Below are 27,931 nucleotides of genomic sequence, written 5' to 3' on the forward strand. Positions count from 1 at the left end.
ACTGTACTCTCCAGAGATTGTGAAAATGAAGACGTAGAAGTGACTTTTCTGCACCTTCTGGTCCAGCGCCATCCTTTGTGTATCCAAGAAAACCAGACATTTTAAGGCTATGTGCACACTTTCAGGATTTTCTGCAGAATTTTCCTGAACAAAACCGGACTTTTTTTTGCACATTTTTTTTTCCGGAGCTTCCCAATGCATTAAATAGCGGGGAAAACGCGAAAAATCCGCAAACTTAGCTGCGTTTTTTACCGCGATGCATTTTTTTTTTGCGGAAAAAAATGCATCATGTGCACAAAAATTGCGGAATGCGTTCTAAATGATGGGATGCATAATGTATGCGTTTTTATAGCATTTTTATAGTGAAAAACACCAAAGAAAACCCGAAAAATCTGCAACGTGTGAGCACAGCCTAAAAGTTACAAAAATCAGATATAAAATCAGATATTAACTCAGGTGGAGCCGAACACCATGACAGGCCGGGTATTGCTAGCAAGCGCTTATGGACAAGATGACATTTCACCACAAGAAGGGACAAATTGATGATAAAAAGCCAATGTAAAAACCTACTATTAACCCCTTAAGCCCCGAGGGTGGTTTGCACGTTAATGACCGGGCCAATTTTTACAATTCTGTCCACTGTCCCTTTATGAGGTTATAACTCTGGAACGCTTCAATGGATCCCGGTGATTCTGACATTGTTTTCTCAAGACATATTGCACTTCATGATAGTGGTAAAATTTATTTGATATTACCTGCATTTGTGAAAAAAACGGAATTTTGGCGAAAATTTCGCAATTTTCCAACTTTGAATTTTTATGCCCTTAAATCAGAGATATGTCACACAAAATACTTAATAAGTAACATTTCCCACATGTCTACTTTTCTCATTTTTATAACACCATTTTGGTTTTTTTTTAGGGACCACATCACATTTGAAGGGTCTATATGACAGAAAATAACCAAGTGTAACACCATTCTAAAAACTGCACCCCTCAAGGTGCTCAAAACCACATTCAAGAAGTTTATTAACCCCTCAGGTGTTTCACAGGAATTGTTGTTTTTTTTTTTTTAAATGAACATTTAATTTTTTTTCACAAAAAATTTACTTCAGCTCCAATTTGTTTTACTTTACCAAGGGTAACAGGAGAAAATGGACCCCAAAAGTTGTTGTACAATTTGTCCTGAGTACCCCGATACCCCATATGTGTGGGTAAACCACTGTTTGGGCGCATGGCAGAGCTCAGAAGGGAAGGAGCGGCATTTGACTTGTCAATGAAAAATTGGCTGGAATTGAGATAGGACGCCATGTTGCGTTTGGAGAGCCACTAATGTGGCTAAACATTAAAATCCCCCACAAGTGACACCATTTTGGAAAGTAGACCCCCTAAGGATCTTATATAGATGTGTTGTGAGAGCTTTGAACCCCCAAGTGTTTCACTAAAGTTAATAACACAGAGCCGTGAAAATAAAAAATATTTTTTTTTCCACAAAAATGATCTTTAACACCAAGTTTTGTATTTTCCCAAGGGTAACAGGAGATAATGGTCCCCAAAAGTTGTTGTCCAATTTGTCCTGAGTACGCTGATACCCCATATGTGGGGGGAACCACCGTTTGAGCGCATGGCAGAGCTCGGAAGGGAAGGAGCCCCATTTGGAATGCAGACTTAGATGGAATAGTCTGCAGGCGTCACGTTGCATTTGCAGAGCCCCTGATGTACCTAAACAGTAGAAGCCCCCCACAAGTGAACCCATATTGGAACCTAGACCCCCAAGGAACTAATCTAGATGTGTTGTGAGAACTTTGAACCCCCAAGTGTTTCACTAAAGTTAATAACGCAGAGCCGTGAAAATAAAAAATCATTTTTTCCCCACAAAAATTGTTTTTTAGCCCCCAAATTTTTATTTTTCCAAGAGTAACAAGAGACATTGGACCCCAGAAGTTGTTTTCCAATTTGTCCTGAGTACGCCGATACCCCATATGTTGGGGTAAACCCCTGTTTAGGCGCACGGGAGAGCTCGGAAGGGAAGGAGCACTGTTTTACTTTTTCAACGCAGAATTGGCAAGAATTGAGATCGGACGCCATGTCGCGTTTGGAGAGCCCTGATGTGCCTAAACAGTGGAAACCCCCAATTCTAACTGAAACCCTAACCCAAACACACCCCTAATCCCAACTGTAAATGTAATCCAAACCCTAACCCTAGCCCCAACCCTAATGGGAAAATGGAAATCAATACATTTTTTTATTTTTCCCTAACTAAGGGGGGGTTTGATTTACTTTTATAGCGGGTATTTTAGCGGAATTTTATGATTGGCAGCCGTCACACACTAAAAGATGCTTTTTATTGCAAAAAAATATTTTTTTGCGTTACCACATTTTGAGAGCTATAATTTTTCCATATTTTGGTCCACAGAGTCATATGAGGTGTTTTTTGCGGGACAAGTTGACGTTTTTATTGGTACCATTTTCGGGCACGTGACATTTTTTGATTGCTTTTTATTCCGATTTTTTTGAGGCAGTACGACCAAAAACCAGCTATTCATGAATTTCTTTTGGGGAAGGGGGGTTATACCGTTCCGCGTTTGGTAAAATGGATAAAGCAGTTTTATTTTTCGGGTCAGTATGATTACAGCGATACCTCATTTATAAAAAAATTTTATGTTTTGGCGCTTTTATACGATAAAAACTATTATATAGAAAAAAGAATTATTTTTGCATCGCTTTATTCTGAGGACTATAACTTTTTTTATTTTTTCGCTGATGATGCTGTATGGCGGCTCGTTTTTTTGCGGGACAAGATGACGTTTTCAGCGGGTACCATGGTTATTTATATCTGTCTTTTTGATCGCGTGCTATTCCACTTTTTGTTTGGCGGTATGATAATAAAGCGTTGTTTTTTGCCTCTTTTTTTTTTACGGTATTCACTGAAGGGGTTAACTAGCTGGACAGTTTTATAGGTGGGGTCGTTACGGACGCAGCAATACCAAATATGTGTACTTTTATTGTTTTTTTTAATTTAGATAAAGGAATGTATTTATGTGAACTATATTTATTTAGGAATTTATTTTTTTACACATCTGAATATTTTTTTTTTTTACTTTATAACATTGCCTCATTGTTATAAGGTCAGATTGCTGATCTGACACTTTGCAGAGCACTGTGTCAGATCAGCGATCTGACATGCAGGGCTGCAGACTTACCAGCGCTTGCTCTGAGCAGGCGCTGGTAAGCCACCTCCCTGCAGGACCCGGATTTAGCCCCGTGGCCATTTTGGATCCAGGGCCTGCAGGGAGGAGACGTTCGGTACAAGGTGAGCACATCGCCTTGTACCGAGGGTCTCAAGGAAGCACGCAGGGAGCCCCCTCCCTGCGCGATGCTTCCCTGTACTGCTGGAACGTGCGATCATGTTTGATCGCAGTGTGCTGGGGGTTAATGGCTAGGGGCGGTCCGTGACCGCTCCTGGCACATAGTGCTGGATGTCAGCTGCGATAGTCAGCTGACGTCCGGCCGCGCTCCCCCCGTGAGCGCGGCCGATCGCTATGACGTATTATCCCGTGCCTGGGAATTACAGTTACATGAAAAAGTTTGGCCACCCCTATTAATCTTAAGCTTAATGTTTTATAAAAATTGTTTTTTTTGCAACAGCTATTTCAGTTTCAAATATCTAATAACTGTTGGACACAGTAATGTTTCTGCCATGAAATGAGGTTTATTGTACTAACAGAAAATGTGCAATCTGCATTCAAATAAAATTTGACAGGTGCATAAGTATGGGCACCCTTATCATTTTCTTGTTTTAAATAATCCTACCTACTTTTTACTGATTTACTAAAGCATTTTTTTGGTTTCGTAACCTCATTGAGCTTTCAACTTCATAGCCAGGTGTATGCAATCATGAGAAAAGCTACTTAAAGTGGCCACTTGCAAGTTGTTCTCCTGTTTGAATCTCCTCTGAAGAGTGGCATCATGGGCTCCTCAAAACAACTGTCAAGTGATCTGAAAACAAAGATTATTCAACATAGTTGTTCAGGGGAAGGATACAGAAAGCTGTGTCAGAGATTTAACCTGTCAATTTCCACTGTGAGGAACATAGTAAGGAAATGGAAGAACACAGGTACAGTTCTTGTTAAGGCCAGAAGTGGCAGGCCAAGAAAAACATCAGAAAGGCAGAGAAGAATGGTGAGATCAGTCAAGGACAATCCTCAGACCACCTTCAGAGAGCTGCAGCATCAACTTGCTGCAGATGGTGTCACTGTGCATCGGTCAACTATACAACGCACTTTGTACAAGGAGCAGCTGTATGGGAGAGTGACGCGAAAGAAGCTGTTTCTGCAAGCACGCCACAAAAAGAGTCGGCTGAGGTATCCAAAAGTTCATTTGGAGAAGCCAATTTCTTTTTGGAAGAAGGTCCTGTGGACTGATGAAACCAAGATTGAGTTGTTTGGTCATACAAAAAGGTGTTACGCATGGTGACCAAAAAACACAGCATTCCAAGAAAAACACTTGCTACCCACAGTAAAATTTGGTGGAGGTTCCATCATGCTTTGGGGCTGTGTGGCCAATGCCGGCACCGGGAATCTTGTTAAAGTTGAGGGACGCATGGATTCCTCTCAGTATCAGCAGATTCTTGACAATAATGTTCATGAATCAGTGACAAAGTTGAAGTTACGCAGGGGATGGATCTTTCAGCAAGACAATGATCCAAAACACCACTCCAAATCTACTCAGGCATTCATGCAGATGAACAATTACACTGTTCTGGAATGGCCATCCCAGTCCCCAGACCTGAATATCATTGAACATCTGTGGGATCATTTGAAGAGGGCTGTCCATGCTCGGCGACCATCAAACTTAACTGAACTGGAATTGTTTTGTAAAGAGGAATGGTCAAAAATACCTTCATCCAGGGTCCAGGAACTCATTAAAAGCTACAGGAAGCGACTAGAGGCTGTTATTTTTGCAAAAGGAGGATCTACTAAATATTAATGTCACTTTTCTGGTGAGGTGCCCATACTTATGCACCTGTCAAATTTTGTTTGAATGTAGATTGCACATTTTCTGTTAGTACAATAAACCTCATTTCAAGGCAGAAACATTACTGTGTCCAACAGTTATTAGATATATGAAACTGAAATAGCTGTTGCAAAAAAAAAAAAAAAAAACAATTTTTATATAATATTAAGCTTAAGATTAATATGGGTGCCCAAACTTTTTCATATAACTAAGTCCCAGGTCACCTTGACGGGATAGTCCGTCATATGGGATTAAGGGGTTAATTGTTTGATTAGTTCATATTTTATAGAACGAGGATTTAACTACTATACTATTCTTCGTAAACACTTCATAAATGACATGTTTAGTGTGTAAGGATTTTACTCACTCAGATGCGTAGGAGGAAACAGGAGGCACATTCTCTTCAATGTCCAAGTGGGTTTATTTGCTCCATAAACCATCAAGGCAGCAACAAAGAGGTTAACAGTCCGTACATCAGGCCGACACAGCATTAATGTCCATAGAAGAGCTCTGCTCTCTCAGGCCTGTGGGCACACAGGCTGTGCAATGTCCAGTACTCAGGCTCTATCTGAAGCCACGGACACAGGTTTCTCCCTCTCTTTACACAGACTAGTCTGTAATGTCCAGCCTGGACACATGGACATTTGTCCACAGACTCCCAAACACTCACTAACATGTGCCAAACACACCTCCATTAGGTAGCCTGTAACCTCACCCACAGGTCACGTGATCATGACATCACTGCAGGTCCTCAAACTCCTGCAGGGAAAAGGGTACAGTTAGCGCCCCCACTCAGAGGTGAGGGATGTGGGTAGCCATACCCTCCCATCTCTCATAGCTACCCGCAACCCGGACCCAGGTGCATAAACGACATCTTTAGTGCTCATGTACACTAAAGACAAAATACTCCGGGTTGCATCGCAGGAAGCATCCATCCCTGTGACACATACCTCCCATTAACCACGCAACCACCAGTCACACCACAAGTGATATTAATAGAAAAAAAATGTTCCATGTATAAATAGGTGGTAAAAATATTGGTTCTTTTAATCTTGTTTTTAACATATAATTAGGATCAGACTGCATTTAGAAAATCACACTTGAGGATATGATCACCTTCTTTCTGTTGGCTTGCTCGGCATTTTCAACCTGAATGCACTGAACAAGTTGTGTTACGATGATTAAGATTTATTTATTCTGGCACTTCGGTTTTTGTTTTTTGTGTTTCTTTATTGTTGCATATAAATGGTTGAATGCAATAAGTTGTAATATGAAAAGAAAAAAAAGGAAGAAACTCTCACAAACATAAAATCAGATGATTTAAGGCTTAAAAAAAAAAAAAAAAAAAATATATATATATATATATATATATATATATATATACAAATTTGATAGGTCCCAAGTTGAATCCCTGTACAAATATAAACAAGAACACAAGTAACACACATGCATGTTTTCACAATTTTAAAACATACGTTTTTTTCACAATTGCACATCAAAATTCAGAATTTGATTTCTCCAAAACAAAATATAAAGAAACAGTCTTGAGAAAGCCGGTACCGTTCTGAGAAAAATGATGCATCTCCCACCTCTTTATCCTAATTCTAGCCCGAGATATGGTAAAAAAATGTAAAGCCATACCAGGCCAAAATCCGAGCTTTTTTGAAACTTTAGAAATCTGTAAAAAATTAACTGATGAAGAAAAAAAATTCAAAACTTTTAATTTGTAATTAACTAAAGTTGAACTTCATAAAAACAAAAAATAAAAAAAATCTAAAGACATGATGTAAAAAAAATATTCACATTTGGATCACTTGATATGGAATGACCCGAGGAGAAAAAACGCACCACTCGTTTTTCTTCATGCTCCTTGAACAGCCTGCTCTAGGCATAGTTGGTAAGCACTATCTATGTGTTACAGTCCTGTGTTTACCAATACGCTTGCTGTACTAAGTAGGTAATCATCACTTTATATTACCTCATGTTACCTGCGTATTACTTCATGTTACCTGTATATTACCTCATATTACTGTGTATTGCAGACTATGTGTATTTTATGCACTGTGCAGTTATATATTCTGAAATGCTCCTGTTATTACATCCTACAGTATCACCCTTTCCGGTCTCATCTACAAGCAATAAAAGGTTAAAACTTTAGCCTCTTTTTCTTAAATTAGACAGGGGGTTTAGCTACATGTCTCATTACACATGTAAATAATTAGATCCGAGACACATACAGTGGGGCAAAAAAGTATTTAGTCAGTCAGCAATAGTGCAAGTTCCACCACTTAAAAAGATGAGAGGCGTCTGTAATTTACATCATAGGTAGACCTCAACTATGGGAGACAAACTGAGAAAAAAAAATCCAGAAAATCACATTGTCTGTTTTTTTAACATTTTATTTGCATATTATGGTGGAAAATAAGTATTTGGTCAGAAACAAACAATCAAGATTTCTGGCTCTCACAGACCTGTAACTTCTTCTTTAAGAGTCTCCTCTTTCCTCCACTCATTACCTGCAGTAATGGCACCTGTTTAAACTTGTTATCAGTATAAAAAGACACCTGTGCACACCCTCAAACAGTCTGACTCCAAACTCCACTATGGTGAAGACCAAAGAGCTGTCAAAGGACACCAGAAACAAAATTGTAGCCCTGCACCAGGCTGGGAAGACTGAATCTGCAATAGCCAACCAGCTTGGAGTGAAGAAATCAACAGTGGGAGCAATAATTAGAAAATGGAAAACATACAAGACCACTGATAATCTCCCTCGATCTGGGGCTCCACGTAAAATCCCACCCCGTGGGGTCAGAATGATCACAAGAACGGTGAGCAAAAATCCCAGAACCACGCGGGGGGACCTAGTGAATGAACTGCAGGGAGCTGGGACCAATGTAACAAGACCTACCATAAGTAACACACTACGCCACCATGGACTCAGATCCTGCAGTGCCAGACGTGTCCCACTGCTTAAGCCAGTACATGTCCGGGCCCGTCTGAAGTTTGCTAGAGAGCATTTGGATGATCCGTAGGAGTTTTGGGAGAATGTCCTATGGTCTGATGAAACCAAACTGGAACTGTTTGGTAGAAACACAACGTGTCGTGTTTGGAGGAAAAAGAATACTGAGTTGCATCCATCAAACACCATACCTACTGTAAAGCATGGTGGTGGAAACATCATGCTTTGGGGCTGTTTCTCTGCAAAGGGGCCAGGACGACTGATCCGGGTACATGAAAGAATGAATGGGGCCATGTATCGTGAGATTTTTAGTGCAAACCTCCTTCCATCAGCAAGGGCATTGAAGATGAAACGTGGCTGGGTCTTTCAACATGACAATGATCCAAAGCACACCGCCAGGGCAACGAAGGAGTGGCTTCGTAAGAAGCATTTCAAGGTCCTGGAGTGGCCTAGCCAGTCTCCAGATCTCAACCCTATAGAAAACCTTTGGAGGGAGTTGAAAGTCCGTGTTGCCAAGCGAAAAGCCAAAAACATCACTGCTCTAGAGGAGATCTGCATGGAGGAATGGGCCAACATACCAAGAACAGTGTGTGGCAACCTTGTGAAGACTTACAGAAAACGTTTGACCTCTGTCATTGCCAACAAAGGATATATTACAAAGTATTGAGATGAAATTTTGTTTCTGACCAAATACTTATTTTCCACCATAATATGCAAATAAAATGATAAAAAAACAGACAATGTGATTTTCTGGATTTTTTTTTCTCAGTTTGTCTCCCATAGTTGAGGTCTACCTATGATGTAAATTACAGACGCCTCTCATCTTTTTAAGTGGTGGAACTTGCACTATTGCTGACTGACTAAATACTTTTTTGCCCCACTGTATATGAGTCCTCAGACGGACAGAACAACACTCCAAAAATAGTATATAACATCCGAAAAAAGGAGTCACGAAACTGCCACTTCAAGTATATAAAAATAACACCATTTATTAATAACCTTTAAAAAGCTCAATACATATACACAAATAAAATCATAAATAGAGTAATTATTGTGAATCACGAATAGGGTAACAAGACCAACAAACACAACCAAATCAACGGCTTGAGGTCTCAGGTTCACTAGAAGCACATGTGTAATGAATAGTATTCCATACCTAGTCCAGCTTAGGACCCGTAGCTGACAGCCCCCGGAAGAAGCCTACGCGAAACGCGCGTAGGGGCTGGCGTGACTACCTACACAACTCGGCTGACATGGGTGAGGTCCAGTTTTGTATGTTTATTTAGATTTATATGTCTCTACGGGTCCTAAGCTGGACTAGGTATGGAATACTATTCATTACACATGTGCTTCTAGTGAACCTGAGACCTCAAGCCGTTGATTTGGTTGTGTTTGTTGGTCTTGTTACCCTATTCGTAATTCACAATAATTACTCTATTTATGATTATATTTGTGTATATGTATTGAGCTTTTTAAAGGTTATTAATAAATGGTGTTATTTTTATATACTTGAAGTGGCAGTTTCGTGACTCCTTTTTTCGGATGTTATATAATATATATATGTCTCATTACACACCCTACTAAAGTGTATGAGGACAGTATAGTGAAACAACTGCTGAGAACAAGCTCAGAAGATCTGACGATATGGAGCCCGCCATTATCCAATCATATGGTTATTGCATACAGATATTGCAGCAACCTCCTAACGGTCGCACTGAATAATCAGACCATACGGAGCCCGCCATTATCCACACAGAGCTGACACAGGGATATCACAGCAGTCACCTAACCGTTGAATCATGTCTGAGGGACGAGCACCCTCTGTCAAGACAAGATCACAAGTTGGTTCCTCCAAGACATCACCCATCAGAAATGCCACCACTATTGCCCGCGCAAAAGCTGAAGAGGCAAAAGCACAAAGCACATTTGCTGAGCAAGACATACAAATAAAGCTGCAACAAGCATCGCCGGTTGCACAAAAACCACGCTAACAAGCATCCCTGGATGCGGAAAAAGCGCGCCAACAAGCATGCATGGATGAAGAGAAAGCGCGCCTTGAAGCGACATTACAGAAGCTTGCTATCGAAAAAGAAACAGCAGCTGACATTGCGGAAGCAGAAGCCTTAGAAGCTGTTGTATATTCTGACGACGAACACAGCCGACATAGCAGTGTGCTAGACTTTCAGCAAGTTACTCACAATCTCTTGAAGTGTACTGCAGAGTACGTCCATCAACAGTCCAAATAAAACGAAGATACAGACCCACAGCTAAAGGCAGAGCATTTTGTCAACAAGTCAAGCCAACCAGATTATTCGGACCCCCAGAAAGCCAATTATCAGTCTCCCTGCCACAAGCAAGGAAATACACATTGGAATGAGACTGACTACAATAATCTTTCTCCAGAAGAGAAGATCCGGAATCTGTCCCGGCTTAAAGAGACTCCCTTCGCTTCATTAAGGTCCTACAGCAGTTGGACCAAATCAGAGACATCGAACAGGTATGCACAGCACACATGTACTCTGGCAACACACCATCAGCTGGTATTAGTGCCAACCAAGCCACAATGGACTTTGCCAAGTTCCTTACTCGACATGAGTTGGTCATCAAGGGACTTGTAAAGTTGAGCAACTGTGCTGAAAACTACAGAGCTTGGCGAGCCTCCTTCAGAAATGCCATCAGAGACATAGGTCTATCATGTAGCGAAGAAGTGGATCTCCTGGTAAATGGCTAGGTAGTGAGTCTGCCGAGCACGCAAAGAGAATTAGAGACATTAATGTAAATTATCCAGATGTCGGCCTCAAAAGAATTTGGAATATTTGGAATAGACTTGATGAATGCTATAGCTCAGTAGAGGTTATAGAAAGTGCCTTGTTTAAAAGAATAGAAGATTTTCCTAGAATAGCGAACAAGAACTATTCAAAGCTCAGCGAATTAACTGACTTGTTAATAGAGTTGTGTGTAGCAAAAGCAGAAGGAGATCTTGTGGGGTTGACATACCTCGACAATGCTAGAGGTGTGAACCCCATAATTCAAAAACTCCCATATAACCTGCAAGACAAGTTGGTTACATTTGGTTTTTGGCATAAACAGACTTACATTGAATGGAGTAAATGGTATATTGTGTTTGTAGATTTTGTCTCAGAACAAGCAAAAATTAGAAATGATCCTAGCTTTGATTTCACGCTGTCATGTGCCAATACCTCTGTTAGTAAAGCTCAGAGAATTTACTGACTTGTTAATGAAATTGTGTGTAGCAAAAGCAGAAGGAGATCTTGTGGGGTTGACAAACCTTGACAATGCTAGAGGTGTGAACCCCATAGTTCAAAAACTCCCATATAACCTGCAAGACAAGTGGGTTACATATGGTTTTAGGTATAAACAGACTTACAATGTACCATTTCCTCCATTCAATGTGTTTGTAGATTTTGTCTCAGAAGAAGCAAAAATTAGAAATCATCCTAGCTTTGATTTCACACTGTCATGTGCCAATACCTCTGTTAGTAAACCACGTAGAACAACTGTAGAGGTCCACAAAACTAACATTTCCTCCACAGGTTCAGTTCACAAAGACTTCAGCTCCCTTCAAGGAGAAGATAAAGCCGAGGACCCAAGCAGACAGTGTCCCTTACACAAGAAGCCACATTCCTTACTTAAGTGCAGAGCTTTCAGAGAAAAGTCATTGGAAGAACGGAAGGCATTCCTTAAGGAGAACCACATCTGCTACAAATGCTGCTCTTCAACATCCCACTTTGCCAGGGACTGTGAGGTTAGTGCAATGTGTGCCGAATGTGACAGCACCGAACATAACTCAGCTCTACACCCTGGATCACCATCGGATACTTTGCCCCAAGTCCAAGAGCATAGCGGGGAACTAAAGGACTCAAATACTGACACTCCAGCAATTACTTCTAAGTGTACAGAAGTTTGTGGAAATCTCATAGGAGGCAAGTCTTGCTCTAAAATTTCCCTAGTGAGAGTCTACCCAGCAAACGAAAAGGACAAAGCCATCAAAAGTATACGCGATTTTAGACGATCAGAGTAACAGGTCATTAGCCACGTCTGCCTTCTTTGATAGCTTTAACGTCAGAGGACCCAGTGCCCCCTACTCTTTGGGAACTTGTGCCGGTATAGTAGACACAGCTGGTAGGAGAGCAACAGGCTCCGTAGTCGAGTCTATAGATGGCCAAATGTGTCTGCCCTTACCAACCATATTGGAATGTAACCAGATTCCTGACAACAGGTCAAATATACCAACACCTGAAGTGGCATCCCATCATCCTCATCTGAAGCATATAGAATGTCTGATTCTTATCCTTGACCAAGAGGCTCAAAGAGTCTTGTTCCTTGGGAGAGATATTCTACGAGACCACAATGTTAGACAAGATATCAATGGCTCTCACAACGCTCCATATGCCCCGAGACCCGACCTTGGGTGGGTCATTGTAGGAGAGGACTGTTTAGGAGGAGCACACAAACTGACAATGGTTAACAATATTCTTACCAGTACGCTCGAGAATGGGTGTCCATCTCGCCTTCAATCATGTGAAAATCACTACTTGATAAAGGAGTTGCCACACAGCACTTCAGCACCAAGTATCTTAGCAAGTCGTGCCTAAGATGATTGCATCCTGAATGACGACCAAGGTCACCTTGAGTGTACGGTCTTCCGCAAGACGAAAGAAAATAATCGTACAGCAATGTCATTTGAAGTTAGACTGTTCCTAGATATGATGATAGAGCAAGGAATGGTGCAGGACAAAAGGAAAAGCTAGATTGCACCTCTACCCTTCAAGCCTCAAAGACAACGCTTGCCTAACAACAGACAACAAGTTTACAAACGATTTATCTCCCTCAGGCATAGCTTTCGTAATAAACCAGAGATGAAAGATCATTCCTTTACCTTCATGGAGAAGAAATGTAAGAATGGTCATGCAGAGTTAGCACCTACACTTCAAGACTCTGAAGAGCGCTGGCACCATGGTAAACCCGTCCATACAGCTCTCGAGCTAGAGCACTCAAATAATGCAATTATCCGAGCTGTAAAGCAGTAAAACTACGCCAAAGATAATCGACTGTGTAACTAACCAAAGACCAATACCAAAAGATAGAGTTCTGAGGAAACTTGGAGCAGCAAGAGAACTGTAACTCTCTTCCAACTTGAATATAAATGCTGTAGAAACACGGGTATTACTTATCTGGTAATGTGTTTTTTCATGACCCATGACGGCACAACGAAAGAGGGGATTCGCCCTTTAAGGACAGGAAACCTTCAAGATAAAAAGGGTGGCACCTCTCTCCGCTTCAGATGTTTTCCAGAGCATGAGAGGAACTCCGCAGATTAGTGTACATTCCAAATAATATATTCCTTTTATATAGTACATTTTCAGACTACCAACATCTAAGTGAGTATCTAAATATAACAACACGCCGAAACAAATAACGTGATCAATAGGGCGAGAATATAAGGGTGACGTCATGGGTCATGAAAAAACACATTACCAGGTAAGTAATAACCGTGCTTTTCCATCACCCATGATGGTACAACGAGAGATTTACAGATATTTTGTATACTCTTAGGGAGGGATCACCGCCTGCAACACCCATCTCCCGAAAGTGAGGTCAGAGGAAGCAGACAGATCTAATCTGTAGTGTCTATAGAAGGTAGACGGAGAGGACAAAGTGGCCGACTTACAGATCTGGTCGATGGAAGCGTCTGCTCTCTCCGCCCAGGATGCTGCCATGCCTCTCTTGGAATGGGCCTTCAGACCTACGGAACATCCCTGCCTGCGCTACTATATGCTAGCATAATGGCTTCTCTCACCCATCTAGCTATGGTTTGTTTAGAGACTTTAAGGCTCTTTCTTGACCCGTGAAACGAGAAAAACAAGGGCTGCTTTCTCCAGGGCTCTGTTACCTCTAAATATCGTAGGAGACACCTCTTAACATCCAAGCAATGAAGTCTCTCCTCCTTCTGATTTCTTGGATTAGGGCAAAAAGATGGTAAAACTATTTCCTGACCCCTATGGAATTTTGACACCACCTTGAGAAGATAGGCTTGGTCTAATCTTAGTACTACCCTATCGTCCATGACCTGAGTGTAGGGAGCGTCTGCTGATAGCGCTTACAATGTCGTTTTTAACGTGACTTTTTTCTGATGCTGTGTTCAATGGCTCAAAGGGACTTTCTGCTAGCGCTGATAACACTAAATTTAGATCCTAAGGAGGAGGTGTAGGAGATGGGACAGAGGTCTTTCTACTACATGCTTTGACAAACCTTACCACCCATCTGTCATTAGCCAGGTCACAGTTAAATAAAGCTGCCAAAGCCGAAATTTGCACCTTCAGGGTACTGACCCCCAATTACAACTCCAGTCCCTTCTGCAGGAACTCTAATATGGCCACTAACGGAACTTCCTCTTCCCGTATTAGCCCTGCAACAGACAAAAACTTAATCCATATCCTTCCATAAATCCTGGTGGTTATTGGCTTCCTACTACTAAGCAGTGTAGATACTAATCCTGCTGAGAAGCCCGTACTGTAGTAATGACCTCTCATATTCCAGGCTGTTAGGTGCAGCCCGGATTTCTGATGATGACAGAAGGGGCCCTGAATTAGTAAGTTTTGGTCTTCTGGGAGCACCCAAGGATCTGTTATGGACATTGTCCTCAGCCAGTAAAACCAAGGCCTCTTTGGCCAAAATGGGGCTATCAAGATTACCGTAGCTATCTCCTCTCGGATTTTTCTCAGGACTGCTGGTATGAAGCATATTGGTGGAAAGGCATATAGAAGACCTGATGACCATTCTATTCTGAAGGTGTCTACTGCCACTGGTCTGTCTGCTGGACTCAGAAAACAAAAACTTTGAACTTTTCTGTTGGCCCTTGAAGCGAAGAGATCCATCCTGGGACAACCCCACATGTCTACTATCTGACTGAAAACTGCTTTCTTCAGGGACCATTCCCCTTGTCTCAACTGACTGTGGCTTAAAAGGTCCGCCTTTAGGTTGTCTACACCTCTAATATGCAGGGCAGATAAGGAGAGGAAATGGTTTTCTGCCAGATATAGAACCCTCTATGCTATTGGCATCAATGTTCGAGAGCAAGTGCCCCCCTGATGATTTATGTAGGCCACTGCCGACTGGTTGACCGACAGGACTCTCACATGTTGTCCCTGCAGATGTGGTAGTAACCAAATCAGAGTCTTTTCTACCGCCAGCAGTTCCCATTCGTTAGACAAATCTCTTTCTTCTTGAGCCCAGGGATTCTGGAGCTATAGAGTATCTAGACGTGCTCCCCACCCCCAGGGACTTGCACCCGTGGTTACTATTTTGGAGGCTTTGTATATCCAGGGAACTCCTCTTGGGGCAGACTATCTGCAACCACCATCTGAGAGACCTAACTACTGAGTCTGGGAGGGTAAGTTTTCTTTCTAACTGTAGTACAGCATCGTTTTGTAGCACACACCACTGCAGTTCTCTCGTATGGAACTGAGCCCATTTTACTGCCGGTATGCATGAGGTCAGGGATCCCAGTAACGACAATGCTTTCGTGAGCGTCATTTCTGGTCTTCTTATTGATGCCTGGACTAACTGTTTGATCTTTTGCTCTTTTTCCTCTGGGAGACCACGCTCCTGTGCCATCAAATCTATCTGCAGCCCCCAAAAAACCTGCACAGTATTCCGAACAGGAATATACTCACCCTCGGACGCGCCCTGGTTCTAACCCGCAGCCTTCCTTCCTAGAATCAGCGCTTGAAGGACCTTTCGATGACGTCGCGGCTTGTGATTGGTCGCGTGACGCCCATGTGACCGCTCACGCGACCAATCACAAGCCGCGACGTCATCGAAAGGTCCTTCAGGCGCTCATTCTTAGGAAGGAAGGCTCCCGGTTACAACCAGGGCGCGTCCGAGGGTGAGTATAGCAATATTTTTTATTTTTATTCTTTATTTTACACATTAATATGGATCGCAGGGCCTGAAGGAGAGTTTCCTCTCTTTCAGACCCTGGGAACCATTAGAAACCCAATGCACTGCATTGGGTTTCGTGTTTCGGCCGACCCCGACTTTTCTGTAGGATTGGCCGATTTCACTCGACCCGACTTTTGAAAAAGTCGGGTTTCGTGAAATCCGACCCGATCCTAAAAAAACAAAAGTCGCTCAACCATGGCCTCCACTGCTGCTCGGGGTGGCTGTTTTTTCTCCTGTGAGTGTGACCGTGTCATTGGCTCCTGTTGCTCCTGCTGCTGGTTAGGCTGCAAGTGATCAGGCGACAAGGCTTCCATGGCTGCCACCGCCCGCATGCCTGCTGCTCCTTTAAATACTTTGAGGACACATTATCTTAACAAGGGTGACACCCCTTTTTTTTTTGCATACACCTGCTCGTTATATCCCAGTGTGTGTCCCTTTTTTTTTCTGTGCCTTGACTGCACCACCTGTTTCCCCTTCTGCTCATGACCCAGCTGTGTGCGCGAACGCGCGCTCTCCTCCCTGATGGCTCCTGCTGCATGCTCCTCTGCAGCTCTGACCCAGCGCACCCCCGTTATCTGCGCTGAGTATGCGCTCGCAGATCTGGTTAACAAACCCCCATGCAGCCGCCATGTTGCTCCTGACCCTGCACGCTCCCGGCATTCTACTTCCGGTGCGCGCAGGGGTCACTTCCGCTACACGCTCCCAGCCTCGCCCCTAGCTGTAATAGCTCACGGCCGGCACTATACTTCCTGTCTGTGCAGGAGACAGATCTGGTGTCCCTTACCTCCTCCACTTGTCGCCGCCATGACACTCCGCAGCCGCCCTCTCCAGGACCAGAGTTCTGCAGGAGGGAGCCGATATTACCATACTCCAGGTACATCAGTGAGGGGACACACTGTCAGGGAGGGTACCACACAGTGCCACTTATGTTATTTCCCTCTGGCATCCTGCACCTTGCGGGCTCCTTTTCACCCGGGCATTACATCGCGGGCTGAGTTGACACTGCATTCAACAGGGAGGGCACGGTAAATCATGGCCTCCACCAAGGACTCTATTCTACCCAAGAAAGAATGTGTCTCACGGGCTGCACAGCCATCACGCTCAACAGGTAGGACACGGCAAAACGTGGCCTCTGTTGAGTTTACTTCACCCAGGCACCGATGTGCCTCAAGGGCTGCAGGGCCACCAAATTCAATTGCCTTTCTTCGCCCGGGCATTGCCTCACGGGCTGTGGCCATGCTTCGCTCAAGGAGGGCATGGCGAGACATGGCCTCCGAGGCAACTACCCTACCGATACCTGGCAAAAGATGCAGCAGCCCAGCTTCCCCAATACCACCCGCCCCAGACACGGTCATCCTCTTCATTTTTTTAAAGATTTTCATCTTGAGGATTCCCTGTCAAGGACAGGAAACCAACTGATGCGGAGAGAGGTACCGCCCTTTTTATCTTGATGGTTTCCTGTCCTTGAAGAGAGGATCCCCTCTCTCGTTGTGCCGTCATGGGTGATGGAAAAAAATACCTAAGTGTACAAGCGTGTACTTGGTCTTTCAACCCACCACATTCTTCACACATGGAACGGGAGAGGATGATAGCTTTTGCAAGCAGAATCCTCGATTCAATCTTCTTACAAGAAGGATCTGTAAGACAGACGCACAAAAGCTTGACAACATTCATGGTTAAAGTGTCAGCCATCATAAATGCCAGACCATTGACTCCAATTTCCAATGATCCTGATGACCCAACTGTTCTCAACTCAGCCCTGCTGCTTAAGCAGAAGACTGAACCTAATTGCTCTCCACCTGGAGAATTTAATGTTAAGGACCGTTACAGGAGTCGATGGAGACAAGTACAGAGTCTCTCCAATGTCTTTTGGGATAAGTGGAAAAACAGTATCTGCATACTTTGCAACAGAGGAGAAAGTGGCAAACCAGTAAGACCAACCTCCAGCCTGGCGATATAGTGCTAATGAAAGACTGTCAGTCTCAGAGAAATGAATGGCCATTAGGTCTCATTACCAAGACATTCCCGAGTAAGGATGGAATCGTACAAAAGTTCAAAGTAAAAATAGGGATACAAGGCGGGACCAAATTGTTCCTCAGGCCAGTAGAGAAACTCGTTCTGCTGTTCTTGTCCAATAAACACAATAGTGACGTCGGCTGACGTCAAGCGGGGAGTGTTCTGTCCAGCAATATAATTGCTGTCTAAAGTTTAGTCATTTTTTTATGTCTCAGTTATTACAGAGATTGTATTTTGTGTGTGTATTAATCCTTCCTATATTTTATATTGTAAGGTAACAGCACCATCTGCTGGCGGTTTAATGTTTGCATTCTAGTTTAATTTGCAATGTATTATGGGAAGTTCCTAGGGCATTGTGGGATTGTTCCGGTTGCACTGTGGTCTTATTATGACACTGTGAAGGGAACAGCAGCCATTGCTTCTGAGGAGAAAATCACACCACTCGTTTTTCTTCATGCTCCTTGAACAGCCTGCTCTAAGCATAGTTGGTAAGCACTATCTATGTGTTACAGTCCTGTGTTTATCAGTACTTTTGCTGTACTAAATAGGTAATCATCAGTTTGTATTACCCCATGTTACCTGTATATTACCTCATATTACTGTGTATTGCAGACTGTGTGTATTTTATGCACTGTGCAGTTATATATTCTGAAATGCTCCTGCTATTGCATCCTATGGTTTCATCCTTTCCTGTCTCATCTACAAGCAATAAAAGAAGGTTACAATTTTACAGCCTCTTCCTCTTTTTCAGGGGGTTATTACATGTCTCATTGCACACCCTATTAACGTGTATGAGGACGGTATAGGTAGCGATATTCACCAGTGTTGTGGTACGTTTCTCGTTTGTCTTTTTTTTCTACTTGATATATCTTTAACATAATACAGAGAAAAAGAGTATAGTGTATAAATTATCTTAAATGCATCTTTGATCAACTTGGATGTACAAGATTATAAACATACCGGAAGCAGATACCAAGTCAATTAAAAAAGTACATACATCTTTATTAACCCCTTTCTGACCTCGGACGTACTATCCCGTCGAGGTGGGGTGGGCCCCCATGACCACGGACGGGATAGTATGTCCAGCGCGATCGGCGGCGCTCACGGGGGGAGCGCGGCCGATCGCGGCCGATCGCGGCCGGGTGTCAGCTGCCTATCGCAGCTGACATCCGGCACTATGTGCCAGGAGCGGTCACGGACCGCCCCCGGCACATTAACCCCTGGCACACCGCGATCAAAGATGATCGCGATGTGCCGGCGGTGCAGGGAAGCATCTCGCAGGGAGGGGGCTCCCTGCGGGCTTCCCTGAGCCCCCCGCAGCAACGTGATGTGATCGCATTGCTGCGAGGGTCTTACCTCCCTCCCTGCTTGCTCCAGGCCCGGATCCAAGATGGCCGCGGATCCGGGTCCTGCAGGGAGGGAGGTGGCTTCACAGAGCCTGCTCAGAGCAGGCACTGTGAAGCAGCCTGCACTGCTATCAGATCGGTGATCTGACAGAGTGCTGTGCAAACTGTCAGATCATCGATCTGTGATGTCCCCCCCGGGACAAAGTAAAAAAGTTAAAAAAATTTTTTCCAAGTGTGTAAAAAAAAAAAATATTCCTAAGTAATGAAAAAAATATATATATATATTATTCCCATAAATACATTTCTTTATCTAAATAAATTTAAAAAAAAAATAAAAGTACATATATTTAGTATCGCCGGGTCCGTAACGGCCCGACCTATAAAACTGGCCCACTAGTTAACCCCTTCAGTAAACACCGTAAGAAAAAAAATAAATAAATAAAACGAGGCAAAAAACGACGCTTTATTATCATACCGCCGAACAAAAAGTGGAATAACACGCGATCAAAAGGACAGGTATAAATAACCATGGTACCGCTGAAAGCGTCATCTTGTCCCGCAAAAAACGAGCCGCCATACAGCATCATCAGCAAAAAATAAAAAAGTTATAGTCCTGAGAATAAAGCGATGCCAAAATAATTATTTTTTCTATAAAATAGTTTTTATCGTATAAAAGCGCCAAAATATAAAAAAATGATATAAATGAGGTGTCGCTGTAATTGTACTGACCCGAAGAATAAAACTGCTTTATCAATTTTACGAAACGCGGAACGGTATAAACGCCTCCCCCAAAACAAATTCATGAATAGCTGGTTTTTGGTCATTCTGTCTCACAAAAATCGGAATAAAAAGCGATCAAAAAATGTCACGTGCCCGAACATGTTACCAATAAAAACGTCAACTCGTCCCGCAAAAAACAAGACCTCACATGACTCTGTCGACCAAAATATGGAAAAATTATAGCTCTCAAAATGTGGTGACGCAAAAAATATTTTTTGCAATAAAAAGCGTCTTTCAGTGTGTGACGGCTGCCAATCATAAAAATCCGCTAAAAAAACCCACTATAAAAGTAAATCAAACCCCCCTTCATCACCCCCTTAGTTAAGGAAAAATTAAAAAAATGTATTTATTTCCATTTTCCCATTAGGGCTAGGGTTAGGGCTAGGGTTAGGGCTAGGGCTAGGGTTAGGGCTAGGGTTAGGGCTACGGTTAGGGTTAGGGCTAGGGTTAGGGCTAGGGTTAGGGCTAGGGCTAGGGCTACAGTTTGGGTTGGGGCTAAAGTTACAGTTAGGGTTTAGATTACATTTACAGTTGGGAATAGGGTTGGGATTAGGGATAGGGGTTTGTCAGGGTTAGAGGTGTGATTAGGGTTACCGTTGGAATTAGGGTTAGGGGAGTGTTTGGATTAGGGTTTCAGTTATAATTGGGGGGTTTCCACTGTTTAGGCACATCAGGGGCTCTCCAAAAGTGACATGGCGTCCGATCTCAATTCCAGCCAATTCTGCGTTGAAAAAGTAAAACAGTGCTTCTTCCCTTCCGAGCTCGCCTGTGTGCCCAAACAGGGGTTTACCCCAACATATGGGGTATCAGCGTACTCAGGACAAATAGGACAACAACTTTTGGGGTCCAATTTCTCCTGTTACCCTTGGGAAAATACAAAACTGGGGGCCAAAATATAATTTTTGTGGGAAAAAAAAGATTTTTTATTTTTACGGCTCTGCGTTATAAACTGTAGTGAAACACTTGGGGGTTCAAAGTTCTCACAACACATCTAGATAAGTTCCCTGGGGGGTCTAGTTTCCAATATGGGGTCACTTGTGGGGGGTTTCTACTGTTTAGGTACATTAGGGGTTCTGCAAACGCAATGTGACGCCTGCAGAACATTGCATCTAAGTCTGCATTCCAAATGGCACTCCTTCCCTTCCAAGCCCTCCCATGCTCCCAAACGGTGGTTCCCCCCAACATATGGGGTATCAGCGTACTCAGGACAAATTGGACAACAACTTTTGGGGTCGAATTTCTCCTCTTACCCTCGGGAAAATACAAAACTGGGGGCTAAAAAATCATTTCGGGGGGGAAAGATTTTTTTTTTTTAATTTTCACGGCTCTGCGTTACAAACTGTAGTGAAACACTTGGGGGTTCAAAGCTCTCACAACACATCTAGATGAGTTCCTTAGGGGGTCTAGTTTCCAAAATGGTGTCACTTGTGGGGGGTTTCTACTGTTTAGGTACATTAGGGGCTCTGCAAATGCAATGTGACACCTGCAGACCATTCCATCTAAGTCTGCATTTAAATGGCACTCCTTCCCTTCCGAGCCCTCCCATGCGCCCAAACAGTGGTTTCCCCCCACATATGGGGTATCAGCGCACTCAGGACAAATTGGACAACAAATGTTGGGGTCCAATTTCTCCTGTTACCCTCGGGAAAATACAAAACTGGGGGCTAAAAAATAATTTTTGTGGGAAAAAAGTTTTGTTTTATTTTTACGGCTCTCCATTATAAACTTCTGTGAAGCCCTTGGTGGGTCAAAGCGCTCACCATACATCTAGATAAGTTCCTTAGGGGGTCTACTTTCCAAAATGGTGTCACTTGTGAGGGGTTTCTACTATTTAGGTACATTAGGGGCTCTGCAAACGCAACATGGCGTCTCATCTCAATTCCTGTCAATTTTGCATTGAAAAGTCAAACGGCGCTCCTTCCTTTCCGAGCTCTCCCATCCGCCCAAACAGTGGTTTACCCCCACATATGGGGTATCAGCGTACTCAGGACAAATTGTACAACAACTTTTGGGGTCCAATTTCTTCTCTTATCCTTGGAAAAATAAAAAATTGGGGGCAAAAAGATAATTTTTGTGAAAAAATATGATTTTTTATTTTTACGGTTCTACATTATAAACTTCTGTGAAGCACTTGGTGGGTCAAAGAGCTCACCACACCTCTAGATAAGTTCCTTAGGGGGTCTACTTTCCAAAATGGTGTCACTTGTGGGGGGTTTCAATGTTTAGGCACATCAGGGGCTCTCCAAACGAAACATGGCGTCCCATCTCAATTCCAGTCAATTTTGCATTGAAAAGTCAAATGGCGCTCCTTTGCTTCCGAGCTGTGCCATGCGCCCAAACAGTGGTTTACCCCCACATGTGGGGTATTGGCGTACTCAGGACAAATTGTACAACAATGTTTGGGTCCATTTTCTCCTGTTACCCTTGGTAAAATAAAACAAATTGGAGCTGAATTAAATTTTTTGTTGAAAAAAGTTAAATGTTCATTTTTATTTAAACATTCAAAAAATTCCTGTGAAGCACCAGAAGGGTTAATAAACTTCTTGAATATGGTTTTGAGCACCTTGAGGGGTGTAGTTTTTAGAATGGTGTCACACTTGGGTATTTTCTATCATACAGACCCCTCAAAATGACTTCAAATGAGATGTAGTCCCTAAAAAAAAATGGTGTTGTAGAAATGAGAAATTGCTGGTCAACTTTTCACCCTTATAACTCCCTAACAAAAAAAAATTTTGGTTCCAAAATTGTGCTGATGTAAAGTAGACATGTGGGAAATGTTACTAATTAAGTATTTTGTGTGACATATCTCTGTGATTTAATTGCATAAAAATTCAAAGTTGGAAAATTGCGAAATTTTCATAATTTTCGCCAAATTTCCATTTTTTTCACAAATAAATGCAGGTACTATCAAAGAATTTTTACCATTGTCATGAAGTACAATATGTCACGAGAAAACAATGTCAGATTCACTGGGATCCGTTGAAGCGTTCCAGAGTTATAACCTCATAAAGGGACAGTGGTCAGAATTGTAAAAATTGGCCCGGTCATTAACGTGCAAACCACCCTTGGGGGTAAAGGGGTTAAAGGGACTCTGTCACCTGAATTTGGCGGGACTGGTTTTGGGTCATATGGGCGGAGTTTTCGGGTGTTTGATTCACCCTTTCCTTACCCGCTGGCTGCATGCTGGCTGCAATATTGGATTGAAGTTCATTCTCTGTCCTCCGTAGTACATGCCTGCACAAAGCAATCTTGCCTTGTGCAGGCGTGTACTATGGAGGACAGAGAATGAACTTCAATCCAATATTGCAGCCAGCATGCAGCCAGCGGGTAAGGAAAGGGTGAATCAAACACCCGAAAACTCCGCCCATATGACCCAAAACCAGTCCCGCCAAATTCAGGTGACAGGTTCCCTTTAAACACTTATTACATACATTTTTTTTAAATATTTTTTTTTTCAATGGGTAAACACCAAATGGATCTGCAGGCACAGGAAATTTCTTTATGGAATAAAAAAAAACAAAAACAAAAAAACCTTTCTTCACTTCCACCACGATGACTATATTTCACTTATTATCATGGTCTTTGCACTGTATACATTGGAGGTAATAATTTACAGACACTATTTTACACTAATTTGGCTCGCACTCACTTTTGAATCTATTTGCTCTCCACAAATAATTTTTTACTTTTTACATATACTAGTTTAACATTTATGCGTTTTACTCACTACTCACAAACTAACTTAATTTTAAGCATCACACTACTTTATATTTGTACTCATATTTATATATTTTATCTAAATATGGCCTGAATGAATAATGCACATTGTTGTGTATGAGGAGTGTCTCTTTTAGTCCCTTGGTTCCCTCAGGAGTCTGTTATTTACTTTACTTTATTGGAAATGATTAGTCATTTGGTCATTATTTCCCTATACTATCAGACTAATGGCTTATTGATTGTTCACAAATCCTTTCAGAAATTACAAGTATACTCAAATCACTCAGTTTATTAACCTAAAAGGTCTGATAGTACAAAGACTCATTATTTATTGGAAAATCATTTACTTCTGTAAATACGTCGAACTTCACAAGCACTAACTGTAAGAACATTTATTTTCAAAAACGGATCTAGTCAGTGTGGATTCTTCCTCTGTTTTGACTAAGCAATACGAGACCAATATATCTAAAAGAAAAATAATGGTTTACATATATTTTAATACAATTATTCCTGCGCCTGCAGATCCATTTGGTGTTTACTAGTGATGAGCGAATATACTCGTTACTCGAGATTTCCTGAGCATGCTCGGGGGTGCTCCGAGTATTTTTTAGTGCACGGGTCACATCCATTTCAAAGCTGATTAACACTTTGCACATTATATCTATATCGCTGCTGCTAGATAAATAGACCTTTTTGCATTGTTTTGCACATATTCATATGCTGTGGATATATGAGATACTTTACTGCATATATATTTATCAAATTTATACACATATTATTGAGGCTTGCACCTTTTTTCTGAGGGTGGTTATTTTGCAAACATTTGAGGTTATACTATTACTTATGTACGGCTGAACTCCACATTGAGTGGTTTGTGCTCACATCCCATGTATATTTGGTGTCCTGTAGTTTTTTCTGATTTTTTGTCTTATTATGGATTTAAATGGAACCTGTCACCCCCTCAGGCGTTTGTAACTAAAAGAGCCACCTTGTGCAGCACAAATGCTGCATTCTGACAAGGTGGCTCTTTTAGTTATGATGTCTGCACACGCTGAAATAAACGTTTATAAAATGTGCCCCCTCATACCCTGAAATCATCCCGGGGCGGGTCTTTCCTTCCTAATCAGACGCAGCACGGCCGTCACTCTGGAGCTGTGTGCGCCGCCTCCTCTTGCTGCATTATCGTCCCCGGCGCCTGCGCATTAAGTTTTTTTTTCGGTCATGCGCAGTTGCGCTGCCCTTCGTACTTACAGCGCAGGCGCCGGGGACGATAATGCAGCAAGAGGCGGCAGCGCCCGGCGCGCAGCTCCGGAGTGACGGCTGTGCTGCATCTGATTAGGAAGGAAAATCCCGCCCCGGGACGATTTCAGGGTATGAGGGGGCACATTTTATAAACGTTTATTTCAGCATGTGCAGACATCATAACTAAAAGAGCCACCTTGTCAGAATGCAGCATTTGTGCTGCACAAGGTGGCTCTTTTAGTTACAACCGCCTGAGGGGGGTGACAGGTTCCCTTTAATAAAGATTACATTTAGGGTATGTGTACACGTTCCGCACTGATTTTGGTAAATCCGCACTGCGGATTTACTGCGGAATTACCGCATTTTTTTCCGCGGATTTCACATGCGGGTTTACACCTGTGGATTCCTATTGAGGAGCAGGTGTAAACCGCTGTGGAATCTGCACAAAGAATTAACATGCTGAGGAATAAACAACGCTACGTTTCCGAGCGTTTTTTTCCGCAGCATGTGCACTGCGGATTTTGTTTTCCATAGGTTTACATGGTACTGTAAACTCATGGAAAACTGCTGTGAATCCGCAGCGGCCAATCCCCTGCGGATCCGCAGCAAAATCCGCAACGTGTGCACATAGCCTTAAGGATTATACTCTCTGGTGGTGCTTTCTTAACCTATTCCTGACAGTGCTATATTGAGTTTTGAGTTGTTTGTCCTTCATATATGATTTGGGACTTTTGGTGATAATATTTCTCAATTTTAGCAAAAAGAATTCTCTCTCAACATTTCTACTACTGCACAGATATGTATATATATAAGATTTTCGAATAAACACCGATGTTAAAAATGCTTATAACCCTTCCGGATCCACAGCACAAGATCCGGCAACTCCAACCTCCATCACATGTGAACAGACCCGCCCCGGGGAGTATAACAGGAACCCTGCTGCTTGCCCACCACGTCTCTCCAAAATTCTGTGGTCCATCCTTATAGCCTGGGTCATGGCCTCCGACAAAGTGCAAGGGCAATCATGAAGAACCAGAGAGTGTACTTAAAGGGACTCTCAAATTGGCGGGATATTAAAATGATTTCTTACCGGTCAGATGGGCGGCGTATCATCTTTATTTCTTCACCCCGTCCGTCCCTGTTTTCCGCATTATTTCGGGAATAAGAGTATGCGTGCGCCATGCAGTCTTCGGTAGCGCACGCGCTGTATGCTTTGCCCTACTAAGGGCAAAGCCGAAAAGCATTACTGCGCATGCGCCCGCGCACTATGTCCTGGAAGTATTTTGCTGTGTTCCGGGATATAGTGCGTGGGCGCATGCGCAGTAATGCTTTTCGGCTTTACCCGCAGTAGGGCAAAGCATACCACGCGTGCGCCAGCTATGGCGCACGCATACTCTTATTCCCGAAAATAATGCGGAAAACAGGGACTGACAGGGTGGAGAAATAAAAAGGATACGACGCTCATCTGACCGGTAAGAAATCATTTTAACATCCCGCCAATTTGAGCTGACAGAGTCCCTTTAAGGGCTTCAAAAAGGCCTCTAATGAATTGGCACCTGAGGGACGCATCATTCCACTGAACTCTGGTGGACCATTGCTGGAATTCGGTACTATAGTACTCAGCGGTGCAGGTCCCCTATGTCAGGTTCATGATCTTAGCCAGAGGTCTCCAACTCCAGGCCTCGAGGGCCGCCAACAGTGCAGGTTTTCAGGATTTCTTTAGTATTGCATCGGTGGTAATGTGATCATCTGCACAGGTGATGATTCCAACCCCTGTGCAATACTAAGGAAATCCTGAAAACCTGCACTGTTGGCGGCCCTCGAGGCCTGGAGTTGGGGACCACTGATCTTAGCCATACTGACCCAGAATCTGTCAGGTTTGTCATAAATTAAACCTAAGTTGTCAAAGAATGCATCAACAGAAACCTGTTCTGGGGCCTGTTGGGACAGTGAAAACACCAAGGTCTGGGAACTGCCTTGCAGAAGGTATATAAGTATTCCCACCTCCTGGCGCTCATCGCTTGAAGACTGAGGTAGCAGGGTAAAAACTAACCTACAGCTCTTGCTGAAAACTCAAACTGTTTTTTCTTTTCCAAAAATGTATCAGGAAGAGTTACGCATTCAGAGGAGGTCAACTGCACGTCTGAAGGTACAGATGTCACAGTCACCGCTGGCAACAAAGAGCTAGTGAGCTTTCACACAGCAAGACACCTTTTCCTGGTCCTGCAACTGTAATAATTCAAGGTTCTGGTGCTGTTTAGCTAGATACTGAATCATTTGGGTCAGATTTGCCACCAGATTACAATGCATGTGAATGGGATCATTTCTGGCGAAAAAAAAATGAAATGTGATGCTGAATCACTACACATGGACAAGCCGTGCGGCCGGGAAGATCAGTAGTCCAAGATCAAGTGCCAGAATCAAAGTACATCAAAGACAAAGGAATACAAAAAAAATTAACAGTCAGAGGCAAAATCCGAGGTCAGGCAGCTAAAGTCAGAGTACATCAAGGCAAAAGGGATAATACAAACGAGTAGCCAAAAGGCAAATTTAAGGTCTGGCAACGCAGATCACAAAATCAGTACACAGAGTAAACACACCACCGAGCAAGGCTACGTCTGACCATTGCCATCCAGTGAAATACCAGATAATCACTCTGAACAGGTGACACCTGGAAGAGACCCTGCCGTACAAGCCAGATTGGGCAGCTGAGCTGTCACTCACAATACTGACAGCCCTGGGTCCTAAGGGTGGCTGAGCTGTCACTCACAGCGTCCTTAGGACACTGTGACTGGTAGAATCGTGACAAATAGGCAGCTGAGTAGTGCATAGCTTGTGAGGCATGGGCACAGAACAGAGTGCAGATTCAATAGAAAGTCTACAAAATTAAA

At 42.9% G+C, this 27,931-nt stretch overlaps 1 protein-coding gene across 1 annotated transcript in view; it reads right to left on the minus strand.

Moving 5' to 3' along the window:
- LOC138663734 (zinc finger protein 665-like) overlaps positions 1-27,931 on the minus strand; it is a 110,462-nt gene that overhangs the window by 18,654 nt on the left and 63,877 nt on the right. The window lies entirely within an intron of this gene.

This window comes from Ranitomeya imitator, chromosome 2, assembly GCF_032444005.1.
Source record: "Ranitomeya imitator isolate aRanImi1 chromosome 2, aRanImi1.pri, whole genome shotgun sequence".
NCBI classification, from domain to species: Eukaryota; Metazoa; Chordata; class Amphibia; order Anura; family Dendrobatidae; genus Ranitomeya; species Ranitomeya imitator.